Source organism: Bos indicus, chromosome 5 (genome assembly GCF_029378745.1).
Source record: "Bos indicus isolate NIAB-ARS_2022 breed Sahiwal x Tharparkar chromosome 5, NIAB-ARS_B.indTharparkar_mat_pri_1.0, whole genome shotgun sequence".
Classification (NCBI taxonomy): domain Eukaryota; kingdom Metazoa; phylum Chordata; class Mammalia; order Artiodactyla; family Bovidae; genus Bos; species Bos indicus.
In genome coordinates, this window is record NC_091764.1 from 111,712,837 (window position 1) to 111,728,110 (window position 15,274).

Below are 15,274 nucleotides of genomic sequence, written 5' to 3' on the forward strand. Positions count from 1 at the left end.
TTATCCAGACACAACTGAAACTCCTCCAGCACATGCTTGCCTTAGTCCATTCGCGCTGCGATAACACAGTACCACAGACTGGGTAGCTTAGAGACAACAGAAATTTCTCTCTCACAGTTCTAGAGGCTGAAGTCTGAGGTCAGGGTACCAAGATAGCTGGGTCCTGCAAGGCCTTCTTTTAGGTAAAGACTGCTGACTGCTCACCGTGTATTCAGCTGGTGGGAGGGCTGGGGAGCTGTGTGAGGTCTAAGATCCCCTTCCGACTTCCTCTTACCCCACCCCCTTGTCCTCTCACACCCTCACACCTCTCACAAACCAAGATACTCTGTTCTTCTTCTCTCACTTGCTCTGGCTGATTCTGTGTAACAGGCAAAACAGTGTAGTGAAGTGTTTTTCAAACTGCAGGTTGTGATCTGTTAGTAGGTTATGAGATCGATTTTGTAGGTCACATCGAATATTCAAAAAAAAACTGTCTAGAATAAAATAGAATGGATCAGAGTACATTTCCAATAACTATCGCAACACTACTGTTTCTGGTGAGTGTGTGTACTGGGTCATTACATAAAAGGAATTTCGGACTGCAGATCACAGTTAAAAGGTTTGAAACACTCAGCATAGGCTCGGGGATCAGACTATTTTGGTCTAAATCCTGACTTTGCCATTTCCGAGCTCTGTGATCTTGGGCAAGTTATTTAAAAATTCTGTGTGGATTTTCTTCATTGATCTCATGAGACGGTTTTGAAGAGTAAAGGAATTAAAGTGCATAAAAGTATACCCACCACACACATGACACCAGGGCTGGCAGTTTAGTCATTATCTATCCTTTAGGTTCCTGAACATCACTTTCTCTAGAAAGTCTCCCCTAACATCTGAAGTCAAAGTCAGGTGCCCTCTTGTGTGCTTCCCAGTCCACTCTCTATCCTGACACTTGCCTCATCTGTCTGATCAGACCTGATTAGATCCTGGACTGGAAGCTACATAAACTCAGGGATCTTTGTCATCACTGCATATCCAGCAGTTGGCACAGGGCCTGACACACAGTAGGTATTCAGTAAATAGCTGTAGGCTGCGTAACTCACTCACTTGGAAATAGACACACAGCCACCTGTTTCACTCAAATAAAGTCAAATTGGGACATATACACCTCAGGTGTCACAGTCATTTGATAAAGAACTCGTCACCTTAGTTTACATTAAGACTGTTTCTCCTAATTTGAAATCTCAGAGAGTTATATGATATTTTTATAATGCATGCACTTGTTAGTAATGTAGAAAAAGATTTAGGTGGGATGGCTCTTGATCTAACGTGCATAAATAGTTCAAAAGTCAGTGTTTCTTTTAATCATTGCAATGATGAAAAGAGTCGGCCACTGCATGACAAATAAAAGGTGACATCTTTAAATATAGTTACCATCTTTCTAGTCTTTTAATTATTTAATTGACTTCTGCAGATGATTGTGGCTTTGCCCTATTCATTTTAGTAAGAACCTTTCACAGTTCCATTCATGTCAATTTTTCATGCACGAATCATGTTTTCCAGATTTTTGAAGTTAATAAGGTGGGAACAATTAAATTTCAAAAAAGGTTTTAACTGAATTTCTTCACCAACCATATAAAACATAGTTACTATGTTGATAACCACTCAAATTTCTGTAGTGAGTCTGAGTGAACTCCGGGAGTTGGTGGTGGACAGGGAGGCCTGGCGTGCTGCGATTCATAGGTTGAAAAGAGTCGGACACGACTGAGCGACTGAACTGAACTGAACTTGCAATACTCTGATGATAGAAAGATACTTTCAGGGAAATGTGAAAGCATGGAGCAACCCCCCTCAAAATGGAAACCATGAATGCAATGCACCTAACCCATGAGCAACGGCCTGAACAGCGTCATATACACCTGGAAGTAGCGAAGAGCAGAGTTCACAGTCAGAGCAGAGTCACCATGCCCTGGGGTGGCCCACAAAACCCCTGAGTCAAATGATTCTCTTACAGAGTCAAAGAGACACACAAGTGACACACATCGGATGATGCTAAGCGTTTCCAGGAAGATAAAGCAGGAAGCAGGGAGACGGTGTGCCAGTGGAGGTGGTGAGGCGTCAGTTTTTGGTACTGTGCTCAGGAAAGCCTTCCGAGGCTGTGACGCTTCAGCAGCACCTGAAAAGAGCGACGCCAAGAGCCAGAGAAGAGTGAGAGAACACTGTGTGTGGGACTCAGAAGTGGCCTCCAGAAGAAACGCACTCCCCTGGCAGGCTGTAGAAGGAAGCGTAAAGGCTCTGGGAGATGGGACTGTTGGAAGGGATCTGTTCCGTGCAGTGTGCTCAGACACCTTCTAACTGCCCTGGAATAAACTCTCTTCACCAACACACTAGAAACTATCGTGGCGGCACACCAGCATCACTGCAGAGCTTGTAGTGGCTGTCATCTGCGGGCTGGAGAGGACCTCAGGGATGATGCAGTGGGACTGGGTTCCCTGATCGCAGTGGGGATAATGGCATCTGGAGTGGCAACAGCTTAATCTTAGAGACAAGCGAGGCACAAGAACCATAGCAGGCCACAGGGATGCAATGATATCAGGGGTTTTTTTGTATGTTTGTTTTTACTTTCAGGGATATATCAGATCAGACCAGATCAGTTGCTCAGTCGTGTCTGACTCTTTGAGACCCCATGAATTGCAGCACGCCAGGCCTCCCTATCCATCACCAACTCCGGGAGTTCACTGAGACTCACGTCCAGATATACAGTAATGGTTAATGAATGACAAGATGAATAGAAAATAGGTGGGCAGCTTCTGAAGTGCTGCTCTACATGAAAAAGTGAAAAAAGTGAAAGTGAAAGTCATTCAGTTGTGTCCAACCCTTTGTGACTCCAAGGACTATACAGTCCATGGAATTCTCCAGGCCAGAATACTGGAGTGGGTAGCCTTTCCCTCCTCCAGGAGATCTTCCCAATCCAGGGATTGAATCCAAGTCTCCCACATTGCAGACGCTGCTCTACATACACAGATGGAAAACCTAAGTAGTGTCCTTATGGGAGAAGTCACGGCCTTTTACTCAATTCCTAAACTCAAGCCAGTTCACAAAGCCAGAATCTCCTGATTGAGGGGAAGGTCAGATCCCCTTGAGAAAGAATCCCGAAATGCCCACCACAGGTATATATGGTAAATCTCCTAAACCTTCCCTAGAGGACCCGAAGCCATTTACAATAGTGACTCTCCTTGGGAAGGGAAACACACAGAACTCCCCGGTCTTGTTAGATACTGGCTCTTAACTGACACTAATCTCTGGAGATCCAACAATGCCATTATGCTGTACTAAGTAGGGATTTATGGAAATCAGGTAGCACATGAAGTCTCCACCTAGGCAACAGCTCACAATGGGTCCCGTAAAATCGCAGACCTACCTCCAGTATTTCCATGGTTTCAGAATGTATAATGGGAATAGATACACTTAGTAACTGGCAGAATCCCCACTTTAGTTTCACAACCCATGGAGTTCAGGCTATTACGGTTAGACAGACCACATAGAAACCTCAAGAATTAATTACACCTCCTCACTCCAAAAAATATTTTTTGGGAAACAGCAGACATTAGCGCTACTATCAAAGACTTAAAAGTTATAGGGGCAGTGAAAAGCCAGATAGTTTGTAGAGAATGACTAGAGATCATTGCAAATATAATCAAGTGGTGATACCAATCATAGCGGTAATTCCAGCTGTGATATCTTCCCTAGAGCAAATCAACACAGTCCCTGGAATCTTATGTCCAGTTATTGGCCTAGAAATGTTTCTTTAAAAACCTCTATTAATAATGAGAATCAGTCTTCATGTGGCAGAGACAGAGTATACCTTTACTGTCTTGCTTCAATCTCTTTCATCAGAGACCAGACAGACCTGGATTTCCTTGATATCCCATAGAACATCACACTGGTCCTTCACGTTGATGACACAGTGCTAACTGGACTTAATAAGCAGGAAGAAACAAGCCCTCAGCGCTTCATGCATGCAGAGGTGGGAGATAAATCCTCAGAATGCTCTAGGGTTGCAACATTTGTGGAGTTTTTAAGAGTATTCAGTGGTCTGTTGCATGTTAACATATCCTCTCTAAAGTGAGAGACAAGTCATTGGGACTTCCCTGGTGGCCCAGTGGTTAAGACTCCATGCTCCCAATGCAGGGGGCCCAGGTTCCATCTCTGCTCAGGGAACCAGATCCCACTAAGAGCCCACATGCTGCAACCCCAGCTGCAGCCAAAAAAAAAAAAAAGCAGTGAGAGACAAGTCGCTGCCCCTTGAATTATCCAACACAAAGAAATAAATCACAGTGAAACAGGCGTCTTGGAATTTCAGAAGCAATGTATACCACATTTGGGTTGTGCTGCTCTGACCATTTACTGCCATTTTTTAGTGGGGATCAAAGCAAGAAAAGGTTCTGCCACAGGCCGAGGCCACTGCATAAGCTTCTCAGACAGCTGGACCATATAACCTTGAACCAACACAAGTGCCTGATGCAGAGAGAGATGGTAAGCAGAGCATCTCGTGAGCCCCAGTAGGAAAATCACAAAGCTGACCTCTAGGACTCAGGAGTCATGTCTTCTTTTGCCTACACCTCAGAACACCAAACAACTATGTGCCCATCATGTAATGGGTGTTGCCTGGTCCAAAGGACAAAGAATTGGGATTGCACAGCAGCATTCTATTGTAACAGCAAATGGAACAGACGAGTCCAGACCGAGCCAGAAGGCGCATGGAAACTATACAGACAGATGGCTCAGACTCCACGGAATCTGCTCTCATTATTTACTACTCCCCGCTCAACTTCCACCTCTAGCTCCATGCAGAACTGCCAGTTAACAGAGAAAAGTATAGGGCTGGTTTACAGATGAATCTCTGGAATGCCAGGAGTAGCCAGCAGTAGTTAACTGCTAAATCAGAGTCTCACTCACAAGTGCCCTGAAAGAGTAGGAAAATCCTCCAGAAGACAGAATTGCAAACAGATGCACACTTCACATGGAAGGCAAGAAGCAGTTCATGGTCGATGGGGGCTATCAGGGACCTGGAAAAAAAAAGATTGGAGGATTGGAGACCAATACGCGGATGAATCTTCAGGGTGTATGCGCACACTGTGTGAAGACACTCACGCCCCATAGAAGTGCCTGCCAGAGAACATTCACTGCAGAAGAGGCTCTCAAAAATCAGACGGGCAAGACACTCTGTTTAATGGACGTCAACCGCCCTCTTCCCTTAGTCGTTCTAGTAGCTGTGCGGTGGACTTTGGCCGTGTGGTAGGGGTGGAGACTGCATGGGTTCAACAACACGAGTCTTCTGTCACCAAGGTCATGGCTACCATAGCTGCTGAATGCCCAACCTGTTAAGAGTAGAAGTTAATGCTATATCCCTAGCATGGCACCATTTCCCAGGAAAAGCAGCCAATTACCTGGTGTCAGGTTGATTATATTGGACCTACTCATTATAAAGGGGGCAGTGCTTTGTCTTCATGAGGAGACAGATGTATTCTGGGTAGCCACGTGCCTTCCCTGCCTGCAGTCCTTCTACTAGCGCCATTACTGAAGGTACAGAATACTTTATCTACTTTCATATCATCTCACAAACAACCCTACACAAATTATTCCAGCGTATAAACAAAGAGCAAACACTTTCCAAATCTTTTTATGAGTCTGGCAACATCCCGGTATCAAAACATAACAAATAAAATATGAGAAAAGACAGTCCTGGTTAATTTCACTCATGGATACAGATGCAAAACTCATAAATAAAACATTAGCAAACCAAACCCAGCAAGATATATAAAAGATAATATACCATCACCAAGTTGAGTGTATTACAGAAATTCAAGGTTGTTTCAACATTTGGAAATCAGTTAATTTACCAAATTAACAGCTTAAAGGAGAAAAATCTATAACCATCAATATAGATACTAAAAATGGATAAAATTCAACACATATTCATGATAAAACTGTTGACAAATTAGGAATAGAGATCTGCAAAAAACATACAGTAAACTTATCTTAATGGCAAAATGCTGAAATCATTTTCTTTAAGATACAGACTGAATCTAGGAAGACCACGATCACAGTTTCTACTCAGCATTCCCTGAATGGTTCTGCCTAGCAAGGTGAGGTAAGAAAATGAAATACAAGGTACAGTTTACAAGTGTGAAATAAATCTGCCATCATTTACAAGTGATGTGATTTTCAACCCAAGAAACTGAGAAGAATCTACAAGAAAATTGGTAAGAATTAGTTGAGCAAGGTTACTGGCTATAAAATCAATATACAAAAAGTAGTTCTACTCATTCTCATCATCAACAATCTGTTAGAATATGCAATTTATAAAATTATATCTTTTACAGTAGCAACAAAAAATACATAAAGTACATAGGACTAAATCTAACAAAAGATACATAAGACTTGTATGGGGAAAAACTATAAAATACAACACAGTGAAGTGAAAGTTGCTCAGTCGTGTGTGACTTTTTGTGACCCCATGGACTCCTCAGTCCATGGAATTCTCCAGGCCAGAATACTGGATTGTGTAGCCTTTCCCTTCTCCAGGGGATCTTTCCAACCCAGGGATCAAACCCAGTTCTCCTGCATTGCAGGAGGATTCTTTACCAGCTAAGCCATAAGGGAAGCCCAGGAATACTGGAGTGGGTAGCCTATCCCTTCTCCAGGGGATCTTCCTGATCCAAGAATCGAACCAGAGTCTCCTGCATTGCAGGTAGATTCTTTACCAACTGAGCTATCAGGGAAGCCAATTCAATGAAGAAGACTTAAATAAGCAGAATAATTTGATATTGTAAAGAGGTCACTTCTCCAAATTGATTTAAAGATTGGCGAGCCAATAAAAAACTCTAAGAGGTTTTTTCAAGGAACATGACAAGCTTTTATGTGGGAAAGCAAGCAAAGGGTCAAAAAAATTTAAAAAAAGGAAAAGAAACAATGACTCTTCCTGATAAAGGAAAAGTCATCAAGAATTATTACAAAGGTTGAGTAATTACAAGTATTTGTTGGTTCTGGGATAGCCAAATGACTTGTGGAACAGAACAGAACTTGTGGAACAGAAAGCTGAGAAACAAAAATCCATGCATATGTGTAAACTTGCTTTAGGCTATAGATGGTACTTCAGTTCATCAGGGAAAGGACAGACTTTTCAATAATTGATGCTGGGACAGCTGGTTATTCATTTAGAAGTAAAAATGGACTCCTGCTTCAACCATACACAAAATCCAATTCCAGCGGCATTAAGAGCTTAATTGTGGAAAGCAAAATTATAAAAATCTTAACCTTTATGGTCTTAAGACAAGAAAGAATTTTTATAGATCACAAGAAACAAAAAAATACAAATCATAAAGAATGAAATTCTACCTCATTAAAATTAAGAACTTCTGCTACCAGAAAATTACCAGGCCTCATTAATGAATTTGATAAAATTGCAGGATATAAAATTAATATACAGAAATCTGTTGCATTTCTATATACTAACAACATACATTAACCGTACACGTTCTGAAATATCAGACAGAGAAATTAAGCAAACTATCCCATTTACCATTGCATCAAAAAGAATAAAATACCTAGGAATAAGTACCTAAGTAGGCAAAAGACCTGTACTCCAAAAACTATAAGACACTGATGAGAGAAACTGAAGATGACACAAACAAATGGAAAGATATACTGTGTTCTTGGGTTGGAAGAATTAATAGTTAAAATGACCATACCACCCAAGGAAATCTACAGATTCAATGCAGTCCTTATCAAATTGCTGATGGCACTTTTCAGAGAACTAGAACAAAATTTTTCTGTTTGTTTGTTTGAAAACACAAAAGACTCTGAGTAACCAATCTTAGGAAAGATGAAGGGAGCTGCAGGAATCCTACTGCCTGATTGCAGAGTATATTACAAAGCTACAGTCATCAGAACAGTGTAGTACTGACACAAAAACAGGCGTATAGATCAATGGAAAGGATAGAAAGCCCAGAAATAAACCCAGGCACTTACGGTCAATTAACTTATGACAAAAGAAGCAAGATTACACAGTGTTGGAAAGACAGTTTGTTCAACAAAAATGGTGCTGGGAAAACTGGACAGCTACATGTAAAAAAAAAAAATGTATTTAGATCATTCTTTAACACCACACACAAAAATAAACTCAAAATGGATTAAAGACGGGACACAAGAAAATTCCTAGAGGAAAACATAGGCAGAACACTCTCTGACATAAATCACAACAGTATCTTTTTTGCTCTGACTCCCAGAATAATGGAAATAAACAATGGGACCTACTTAAACTCAAAAGTTTTTGCACAGTAAAGGAAACGATAAACAAAATGAAAATACAATCCATAAATTGGAAGAAAATATTTGCAATGATGTGATTGATGGGATTAATCTCCAAAATTTACAGCTCATGAGGCATAACACCATCAAAACAAAGAACTCAATCAAAAAATGAGCAGAATACCTACATAGACATTTCTTCAAAGAAGACATACAGATGGCCTGAGAGGCACAAGAAAAGATGTTCAGTATTCCCAATTATTAGAGAAATGCAAATCAAAACAAGTATCACCTCACACCAGTCAAAATGACTATCATCAAAAAATCCACAAACAAAAATAAATAAATAAAAGAATAAACAAAAGATCCACAAACAATGTATGTTGGAGAGGATGTGGAGTGAAGGGAACCCTCCTACACTGTTGGTGGGAATGTAAACTGGTACAGACACTATGGAGAGCAGTGCAGAGGTTCCTTAAAAAACTAAAAATAGAGCTACCATATGGCCTGCTCCATATGGTAGCTCCTAGAGGAGCTATCCCTCATTGAAGGTCAGGAAGGGTGGCGGTGAGGAGATACCCCTCGTCCAAGGTAAGGAGCAGTGGCTGTGCTTTGCTGCAGCAGCCGTGAAGAGATACCCCACGCCCAAGGTAAGAGAAACCCAAGTAAGATGGTAGGTATTGCAAGAGGGCATCAGAGGGCAAACACACTGAAACCATACTCACAGAAAACTAGTCAATCTAATCACACTAGGACCACAGCCTTGTCTAACTCAATGAAACTAAGCCATGCCCGTGGGGCAACCCAAGACGGTCGGGTCATGGTGGAGAGATCTGACAGAATGTGGTCCACTGGAGAAGGGAATGGCAAACCACTTCAGTATTCTTGCCTTGAGAACTCCATGAACAGTATGAAAAGGCAAAATGATAGGATACTGAAAGAGGAACTCCCCAGGTCCTAGGTGCCCGATATGCTACTGGAGATCAGTGGAGAAATAACTCCAGAAAGAATGAAGGGATGGAGCCAAAGCAAAAACAATACCCAGCTGTGGATGTGACTGGTGATAGAAGCAAGGTTCGATGCTGTAAAGAGCAATATTGCATAGGAACCTGGAATGTCAGGTCCATGAATCAAGGCAAATTGGAAGTGGTCAAACAAGAGATGGCAAGAGTGAATGCCGACATTCTAGGAATCAGCGAACTGAAATGGACTGGAATGGGTGAATTTAACTCAGATGACCATTATATCTACTACTTTTTCTGAATCCCTCAGAAGAAATGGAGTAGCCATCATGGTCAACAAAAGAGTCCAAAATGCAATACTTGGATGCACTCTCAAAAATGACAGAATAATCTCTGTTCATTTCCAAGGCAAACCATTCAATATCACAGTAATCCAAGTCTATGCCCCAACCAGTAACACTGAAGAAGCTGAAGTTGAATGGTTCTATGAAGATCTACAAGACCTTTTAGAACTAACACCCAAAAAAGATGTCCTTTTCATTATAGGGGACTGGAATGAAAAGTAGGATGTCAAGAAACACCTGGAGTAACAGGCAAATTTGGCCTTGGAATACGGAATGAAGCAGGGCAAAGGCTAATAGAGTTTTGCCAAGAGAACACACTGGTCATAGCAAACACCCTCTTCCAACAATACAAGAGAAGACTCTATACATGGACATCACCAGATGGTCAACACCAAACTCAGATTGATTATATTCTTTGCAGCCAAAGATGGAGAAACGCTATACAGTCAACAAAAACAAGACCAGGAGCTGACTGTGGCTCAGATCATGAACTCCTTATTGCCAAATTCAGACTTAAATTGAAGAAAGTAGGGAAAACCACTAGACCATTCAGGTATGACCTAAATCAAATCCCTTATGATTATACAGTGGAAGTAAGAAATAGATTTAAGGGTCTAGATCTGATAGATAGAGTGCCTGATGAACTATGGAATGAGGTTCGTGACACTGTATAGGAGACAGGGATCAAGACCATCCCCTTGGAAAAGAAATGCAAAAAAGCAAAATGGCTGTCTGGGGAGGCCTTACAAATAGTTGTGAAAAGAAGAGAAGCAAAAAGCAAAGGAGAAAAGGAAATATAAAAGCATCTGAATGCAGAGTTCCAAAGAATAGCAAGAAGAGATAAGAAAGCCTTCCTCAGCGATCAATGCAAAGAAATAGAGGAAAACAAGAGAATGGGAAAGACTAGAGATCTCTTCAAGAAAATCAGAGATACAAAGGGAACATTTCATGCAAAGATGGGCTCGATAAAGGACAGAAATGGTATGGACCTAACAGAAGCAGAAGATATTAAGAAGAGATGGCAAGAATACACAGAAGAACTGTACAAAAAAGAGCTTCACGACCCAGATAATCACGATGGTGTGATCACTGACCTAGAGCCAGACATCCTGGAATGTGAAGTCAAGTGGACCTTAGAAAGCATCACTACGAACAAAGCCAGTGGAGGTGATGGAATTCCAGTTGAGCTATTTCAAATCCTGAAAGATGATGCTGTGAAAGTGCTGCACTCAATATGCCAGCAAATTTGGGAAACTCAGCAGTGGCCACAGGACTGGAAAAGGTCAGTTTTCATTCCAATCCCAAAGAAAGGCAATGCCAAAGAATGCTCAAACTACCACACAATTGCACTCATCTCACATGCTAGTAAAGTAATGCTCAAAATTCTCCAAGCCAGGCTTTAGCAATACGTGAACCGTGAACTTCCAGATGTTCAAGCTGGTTTTAGAAAAGGCAGATGAACAAGAGATCAAATTGCCAACATCCACTGGATCATGGAAAAAGCAAGAGAGTTCCAGGAAAACATCTATTTCTGCTTTATTGACTATGCCAAAGCCTTTGACTGTGTGGATCACAATAAACTGTGGAAAATTCTCAAAGAGATGGGAATACCAGACCACCTGACCTGCCTCTTGAGAAATCTGTATGCAGGTCAGGAAGCAACAATTAGAACTGGACATGGAGCAACAGACTGGTTCCAAATAGGAAAAGGAGTACATCAAGGCTGTATATTGCCACCCTGCTTATTTAACTTCTATGCATAGTACATCATGAGAAATGCTGGACTGGAAGAAACACAGGCTGGAATCAAGATTGCCAGGAGAAATATCAATAACCTCAGATATGCAGATAACATCACCCCTATGGCAGAAAGTGAAGAGGAACTAAAAAGCTTCTTGATGAAAGTGAAAGTGGAGAGTGAAAAAGTTGGCTTAAAGCTCAACATTCAGAAAACGAAGATCATGGCATCCGGCCCCATCACTTCATGGGAAATAGATGGGGAAACAGTGGAAACAGTGTTAGACTTTATTTTTCTTGGCTCCAAAATCACTGCAGATGGTGATTGCAGCCATGAAATTAAAAGATGCTTACTCCTTGGAAAGAAAGTTATGACCAACCTAGACAGCATATTCAAATGCAGAGACATTACTTTGCCAACAAAGGTCCGTCTAGTCAAGGGTATGGTTTTTCCAGTAGTCATGTATGGATGTGAGAGTTGGACTGTGAAGAAGGCTGAGTGCCAAAGAATTGATGCTTTTGAGCTGTGGTGTTGGAGAAGACTCTTGAGAGTCCCTTGGACTGCAAGGAGATCCAACCAGTCCACTCTGAAGGAGATCAGCCCTGGGATTTCTTTGGAAGGAATGATGCTAAAGCTGAAACTCCAGTACTTTGGCCACCTCATGTGAAGAGTTGACTCATTGGAAAAGACTCATGCTGGGAGGGATTGGGGGCAGGAGGAGAAGGGGACGACAGAGGATGAGATGGCTGGATGGCATCACTGATTCAATGGACGTGAGTCTGAGTGAACTCCGGGAGTTGGTGATGGACAGGGAGGCCTGGCGTGCTGGGGTCGCAAAGAGTCGGACACGACTGAGTGACTGAACTGAACTGAACTCACTGATGGCCCTGCAATCCCACTCCTGGGGATATACCTGGAGAAAAACATGGTCTGAAAGGATACACGCACCCCCGTGTTCACTGCAACACTGTTTACAACAGCCAAAACAAGGAAGGGAGATTTTAGTTCTATCTACATGGTTCGAATTTTAAAAATCAGAATATATTCACTTATTATTTAGGTAATGTAAAAATAAATAAATCTTATTAAATAAATAATTATGATACAAAACTATAAATTCTATTTTGGGGGTATGGGCAAAGTCCTGTGGGAACACATTGAAAGGAGAAACTAGTGTGTGGAAAGATTTTATAGCAATAGTGACATTTGAGCTGTGCCTTGCTGGTTTTTGGGGTTTTTTTTAATTTATTTATTTTTTAATTGCAAGATAAATGCTTTACAGAAATGTGTTGGTTTCTGCCAAACGAGCTGGGCCTTGCTGTTTGAATAGGATTTTGTTAAGCATTCATTATTTGGTGAAGAATTGTGGCAGACTGTATATTCCAAAGACAACTGTGCTAATACACTTCCCACTCCATATGCTTTTTTTTCAATATGACATTGACACTTGTCCATTGAGAGGTAGGCATCTTCGTACCCTCCCCTTGAACTTTGGAAAGACTTCTCGATTGCCTTGATAAACTGAATGGGGTGGGGGAAGTATCCTGGCGTGGCTTTTGAAATTATTCCGCTCTGCTTGGTTGTTGCCTTCACAGGATGTTGAGCCTTGGAACCCAGCCACCGTGCTACAGGGATGCCCAAACTAGCCCACGGGGAGAGACCACATAAGGAGACGCATGTGGAGAGAAACTGAGGCCCAGCGGACACAGCAAGCATCAGTTACCCGACAAGTGAGTGGATGAGCCATCAGATGATTCCTGTCCCCAGCCTCTGTGTTCGCGAGCTGAGGCCCAGACAAACGTCATGGAGCAGAGACCAGTCGCCCCCACTGTGCCCTGTCCTAATTCCCGACCCAGAGAATCTGTGAGCAGAATAAATGGCTATTTTATGCCACAAAAGTTTTAGAGCGATGTGTTACGCAGCTGAAGTAACTGGAACAAAGACATTCTAAGGAGAGAGTAATAGAATGTCACAAAGTATTGTGAATACTGGCAGTATTGGTGATGAGGCTGTAAAGGTTGGCCTGAACCAGACTATGAAAAGTCTTACAAGACAGTAAAAAAAAAAAAAAAAAAAAATTAGACTTACTGGCAGTAGAGAACTGTTAAAAGGTTTTAAGCTGGAAAAAAATGAAATGCTAAGATCTGCATTTGCAAGCTATCTCTGAGATCAGTGTGAAGGGAAGACTGGAGAAAAGACCAAAACAGAAATTCAATAAAGATTTTAAAAATGGTTCACATAAAAAAAAAAATCTTTAAAAAAAATCGGAAAAGCTCCTCCAATTAAGATGAGTCCTAAACAAGTAAAAGGGTAGAATCATCTCTCAAGAGATATGCTTTGTGACTTTTTTCCTCTTAAGGGTTGCTTCTGATGCTCATTTATACTCAATTTCTTGTTTAAAACGCTGGCAGAGAGAAGCATGTCACACAAAAACCTGCACAGGAGTATTTACAGCAGCTTTAGCTAAAATTGCCAAAACTTGGACATAACCAAGATGTTCTTCAGTAGGTGAATGGATAAATTCCCTCATATATCTTACTCAGCACTAATAAAAAAAAATGCACTATTAAGCCATGAAAAGACATGGAGGAACCTTAAATGCACATTACTAACTGAAAGAAGCCATCTGAAAAGGTTACATACTACATGATTCTAACTTCATGAATTTCTGGAAAAAGGCAAAACTCTGAAGATATTTAAAGTGTCAGTGATTTTCAGGGGTTACAGAGGAGGGAGGAAAGAACAGACAGAGCATAGATTTTTAGGGCAGAGATGCAGTCTGTAGGATACTGTAATGGTGGATACGTGTTGTATACATTTGTCAAAACCCATAGAATGTGCACCACCAAGAGTGAACACTAACAAAAAGTATGGTCTTTGGATGATTAAAAAGAAAAGTGTTAATGTAGGTTCACTGTTTGCAGCAAATGCAGCACTCTGGTGTGGGATGCTGAGAGTGCAGAATGTGGCGCTTTTTTGGGGAAGAGGGGTATATGGGGAAATCTTGGTACCTTCCCTCAATTTTGCTGTGACCCTAAAACTGTTCTTAGAAAGTCTATTAAAAATATTAGGGGATGGAAATGTTAGGAGATATTAAAACACAAAAACATTTTCCTTACGTTTTCTTTCAAATTTCTGGATCTGGACCAATTTACATAAAGTGTATTCTAAGAATAAAAGCAAGCTGTCTAAAAAATTGTTACCACTTATAACCAATTATTTATGTGAATAACGCCAACCTTATACTACAAATATCACCATAACCCACAATTTCTTGTTTCTGGGTTGATTAAAATATCCTCACCAGTCTCAGAACTGGCTTTATAAGAAAACTATATACAAGTGAACTTTTACAGTAAAACTATACTAATAAACTTCAGTTTTAATATTTTGGATATTGGGACTCTATATAATGGGAAACTAAGGTGCATGGTCCAAAGATGAGGGAGAAGATGAAACTCGGAATATAAGGAGCCAACTCTGTGAAAAGGATGCCTGGATGAAAATAAAAGCAAAGATATATGAGCGGATAAAAACTACTCGGAACGTTTTGTTCATCTTCACAGACCTTTTATCCTTTTTTCCTGAGAAAATCAAGGGAAGAATGTATTGGAAACTGAGTTCATGGAGAACAGACAGGCTGGAGTGGCTGGACAGTGGATCAATCAGATCTTGAGTAGCAGTAGAGCCTGGCTGGAATTCGATAGTGTAATTTACTGGAGGCCAGTAGTGCACTGTGCCATTCTCTAGTGTTAATTACTCAAGAGATCATTAACCAATCTGTGGGACACCATGCTTCACACTTTCTCACATTTTCATCTAATGCTTGCTTCTGAAAAATATAAGCTCTTCATCAAAGAGAAGATTAATACAAACAAGAAAAGGAGCTAAAATGAACTTTATGCTTTAAAGAAAAAAAATTTACAAATATAAAAGATTTA

General features: G+C 41.0%; 1 protein-coding gene across 1 annotated transcript in view; it reads right to left on the bottom strand.

The window, feature by feature from the left end:
* The window catches only part of ENTHD1 (ENTH domain containing 1), a 92,128-nt gene that overhangs the window by 26,303 nt on the left and 50,551 nt on the right, over positions 1–15,274 (bottom strand). The window lies entirely within an intron of this gene.